A 5,000-nucleotide genomic window follows, 5' to 3' on the forward strand; every position below is an offset into this window, starting at 1 on the left:
TGTGTGTGTGTGTGTGTGCGCGCGTCCTTGCGTGTGTTTTATATGTTATACAAACACACACACACACACACACACACACACACACACACACACACACATATATATATATATATATATATATATATAATATAATATGTGTGTGTCTCTGTGTGTGTATGCGTGTGTTTGTGTGTATACATACATACTTAAAGACACGTGACGGATCAGTCATGCTACGGCTGTTCCTTTCAGTTTGACGACCATGTCATGCTGCTCTTTGTATTTTATTATTTTTCTTTTCTTAATCCTTTTATTAGTCTGATTTCACATTGTATGTAATTGATATTTCCTTCCTTTCATATTCTCTTTTGTCGTTATCTTTCCTGTAAGCAAAACCAAGCAGGTTATTTCTTACTTTTCGTAGCGAATGACGTCACGGGCATAGCGGTCTTCGCTTCGTGCATGTGTGTGATATTTTGCATGTGTAATTCGGGACTTTGCTGTGGTTAGGGGTGAGGAGGGAGGAACCCCCCGTTTTTTATTCTCTATTTCATTATTGTTATTATTATTTTGTTGTTGTTATTATTTATTTATTATTGTTTTTTTTCTTCTTTTTTTTGCCTTTCTCTTTGTTTTCGTCACGGTTTTCCTTCCCTTTTCATGTATCCATCTGTCTTCCAGTTTTTATCTTTGCTTTACATTTCTCTCCTCCTTTTATAATTTCCTCTTCCCTTTTCCCTCCTTTTCATATTTTATTTTACTATTCTACTCCTTTCCGCCTTTTTCGTTCAACGTTTTAATATTTTCTCTCCGCTATTCCCTTTCCCTAGCATGTCTCCTTCTCGCTTCTCCTCTCTTTCTCTTAATAGTTTCTCCCTTCCCTTCCTCGCTTCCATTTTTCCTTGTTTTTTTCCTTTTTTTTATTTTACTTTCCCCTCCACTTCTCTCCACCTTTTTCTACCCTGGCTTGACATTAATTTCCCATGTTTTCTATTTTCTTTGGCCCCCCTGTATTTCCCCCTCTCTTCTCCCTTCCTCTTTCAGTTCTCCTTCTCCTTTCCACCTTTTTCCCGTCTTTTTCCTTATATTCCCTCTCCATTTTTCCCATTCCTTCTCTCCTACCATTTGTATTTTCTCCTCCCTTCACCACCTTCCTTTTGCATTTTTCCTTCCATTCTCTCCTCCCTTTCCCTTTTTTTCCTTCTCCCTATTTGCCTTTCCTCCTTCCCTTCTCTCCTTCCATTTGTATTTTCTCCTTTCCTTCTCTCCTCCCTTTTTGCATTTCCCCCTTCCCTTCTCTCCTTCCCTCTGCATTTCCTCCTTTCCTTCTCTCCTACCTTTTGCATTCTTCCATTTCCTTCTCTCCTCCCCTTTTGCATTTTCTCCCTATATCTCCTTCCCTTTTTGCATTTTCTCCCTATATCTCCTTCCCTTTTCTCTCCTCTCTTTATATCCTTCTCCTATATCTCTCCTCCCCTCTTCCCCCCCCCCTCCCTTTGAGGATCTGGATCGAGGCTCCGGGGAATCCCAGGATATGTTTTGACGTGATGTATCGGGATTTACGTCACCTCTGACACCTCTTCCGTGACCTCGATTAATGGTGATGTGTCTTTTATTCGGACCCTATTCAGGTTTTTTTTTTTTTTCTCTCTTCTCTTTCTCTCTTTCTTCTTCTCTTTCTTGGCTTCTCTCCTTGCCTTTCTCTTTGTTGTTTCTGTCTTTTTTTCTTTCTCTTTCTTGTATTCTTTCTTATTTTTCTGTTTCTTTTCCTTGTTTTCTGCGTTTTTCTTTCTCTTTCTAGTTTTTTGTGTTTCTCTTTCTCTTTCTTGCAATCTCTTTATCCGTCTCTCTCTCTCTCTCTCTCTCTCTCTCTCTCTCTCTCTCTCTCTCTCTCTCTCTCTCTCTCTCTCTCTCTCTCTCTCTCTCTCTCTCTCTTCCTCTCCCTCTCTCCCTCTCTCCTTCGTCTCCTTCCCACTCTCCCCTCTCTCTCTCTGTACTCAGCTGACGCTAATGGTTAGCTGGACGAGAGCGATGTGCTCTGTCATGTGACTGAACAACTTGTCTTATCCGGACGCCATGTAACTTACGTCATTTAGTGTCAGTTCGGTACAAAAGTGGCATAGCAGGTTACATGCGTAGAATTTGCAACAGCTACTGGTAGATTAATAGTTATGATGATAAAGACAATGTTAGTGATGTTATCGATGAATGTTATCGGTCGTAGTAGTGTTGATGGTGATGAGTGGCAAAGATGATGAGACTAGTAATAACAGTATATCGTAATAATGATAATCTTGTTTGATAAAGAAATAGATCATATTCCACCTCTTTTTATTTTTCCAAACATGTATCAGTGCATTCAGTTTGTGCTGTTTTGTTACGTAGACACAGTAATTTCAATAGCAAAAAGAGTAGGTTGCATTTTTTGGTCTATGTTTGTGTTTTTTTAATTTTTTTATTCGCCGAAATCTTTTGGGTTTCATTCTCCCCCTCTTCGTTCTGATTACAGTAACGTCTAGCACCTTCTTGCCGTCGCTCTTTATCATCCCTGGCGTTTTTCTCTGAGATTTTCCCTTCAAATCACCTGCTCCTTGCACACGCACACAAATGCACACACATGCATGCACAAGTTTATGAGCAGGGATGCTCGCATGCAAAAGGAAGTCCATAGGCACACGGCGCCACTCACAAACACAAATAGACAAACAAATGCAGACGCAGAAACAAACACACAAACGTGCGCGCGCGCGTGTATGTGTGTGTGTGTGTGTGTGTGTGTGTGTGTGTGTGTGTTAATATGTATATGTGTGTGGTTGAATGTCTATTAACATACCTATGGATGCATTTCTGTCTATTTATCTAGTTTTCCTATTCTCCACCACAGTCTCTCAGAATCCCGATATTAAATGTAAGTATTTATGCGTAACACACAGCCACTTGCATCCCTTTTCCCTCCCCTCCCCCTCCCCCTCCCCCTCCCCCTCCCATCCCTCCCCCAGCCCTCCCTCCCCCTTCCCCAAGGCGCGCACTGAAAAGTGGTTTGATTTAGAAGCGAAGTTTGCCCACGTTGTTGTCAGAAGTTTGCGCGAGGAGGTGGCCAAGATGCTGCGTCTTCCCACAGGAGCGTCTGAGAAGGCCACCGCACTTTCCTCCAGGTTACATGTGGATTAATGTGTGTGTGTGTGTGTGTGTGTGTGTGTGTGTGTGTGTGTGTGTGTATGTGTGTGTGTATGTGCATGCATGTGTGTGTGTGTGTGTGTGTGTGTGTGTGTGTGTGTGTGTGTGTGTGTGTGTGTGTGTGTGTGTATGTGTGCGTGGGCTGAGTTTCAAAAAGGAATAATCCATATGGATTCGCTGTTTTTCTCGCGCGTGACAAAAAATATATAAAACTCTAAACCCGTGACACATTTTACACCGCTGCTTGCGCTTATTGGAGTTTCACGGTTGCAGCGCCAATCCCGGGTGTCTAATGGGCGGCAGAGGAGAACAGCGGAAAAGGGGGAACGCGAGATTTATCTGAATGATTGGAAATGGAGCGCGTTTTGTACCTCGGCGCTTGGGTACCCTGCTGGCGGATCTCGGAATCGGTGTGTAGGCCTTAGGGCTGTTACCTTAGGGCTGTTACCTTAGGGCTGTTACCTTAGGGCTGTTACCTTAGGGCTGTTACCTTAGGGCTGTTACCTTAGGGCTGTTACCTTAGGGCTGTTACCTTAGGGCTGTTACCTTACGGCTGTTACCTTAGGGCTGTTACCTTAGGGCTGTTACCTTAGGGTTGTTACCTTGTATTTTGGTATGTTTATGCGGTTGTGGTTTTTGCCCTTGTCACCGCATCGTCGTCTTATTGGCATTAATCTCGTCTTTAACCTTGTCGTCGTTTTCTTCAGCCTCCTCTGTCACCCTCCTCCTCTTCTATTCCTCCTCGCCTTCCTTTCCTTCATGTCTTCACGTCTTCCTCTTCCTCCTCTCTCTCCTCTTCCTTTGTCTTCCCTTCCTCCTGTTTCTCATCTTCCTTCTCCCCTTTTTCCCCTCTTCTTCCTGCTTCGCCATGCTTCTCTTGAATCTTTCTCCTTTCCCCACTCTTCCCTCCCTTCGTTCCGTCCCTGTCCTCCTTCCAACACGTGTCCTCCTCTCTCCTCCCTCCCTTGTCTCCTTCGCCCTCCTTATCAGGTGTGTGGAGAGAGGAAGCCGATGGCGGAATGGGGGAAGCAGCTGGAGCGGATGTGCTGGCGCGCGCGCGGGCAGCCGAGCATATGTTTGATCCTTGAGGTCTTTGATCCTCCTTCCCCCTCCCTTGCCATCCCCTCCTTGTCCAGCAAGCCCTTGACCCCCCCCTCCCCCCCGTATCCCCTTCTACCCCGCCCCGTCCTTCACTTCCTTCTCGAACTTTTCCTTCCTCAATATCCGCGTATTTTTGTCTCGCAAAGAAAGGTATTGGACCGACGAGGGAAAGTTTGCGTGTGTGTTTATATATTTTTCAATTTCTCTATTTCATCTCCCCCTTTTTTCCTCTTTTCCTCTCTTTTCTCTCCTTTTCTCTTTTATTTTCTCTTTTTATTATCTTCTCATTTCTTCATTTATCTTCTCATTTAGTTTCTCTCATTTATAAAAATAATTCCCCCCTTTATTTTCTCTCTGCGTCTCTTCTCGGCCCTTCATTCTCTTCTTCCTGCATCTGTTTACTGTATCCCTCCCTTTTCCTCTCTCTCTCTCTCTCCTTCCTTTCTCAATTTCGTGCATTTTACGACATGGTACAAGATTTATGCGAGAAGGTCATGCGTTCATGAGAATATTTTAGGTAGAAATAGTAAAGCTTGGATTGTATTGGCATCCGAGCCATTAAACCGGTCTAAGGCGCCGTTATCGGGACCGGTAGTGGAGACAGAAATGGTTTAGTGTTACATATTCATGCAGTTTGTCGCCATGTGTACTCCCCCGTATGGCTGACACAAGCAAGTATGTATGTATATATGTGTGTGTGTGTGTGTGTGTGTGTGTGTGTGTGTGTGTATGTATGTATGTAT

This window comes from Penaeus chinensis, chromosome 34 (genome assembly GCF_019202785.1).
Source record: "Penaeus chinensis breed Huanghai No. 1 chromosome 34, ASM1920278v2, whole genome shotgun sequence".
Classification (NCBI taxonomy): Eukaryota; Metazoa; Arthropoda; class Malacostraca; order Decapoda; family Penaeidae; genus Penaeus; species Penaeus chinensis.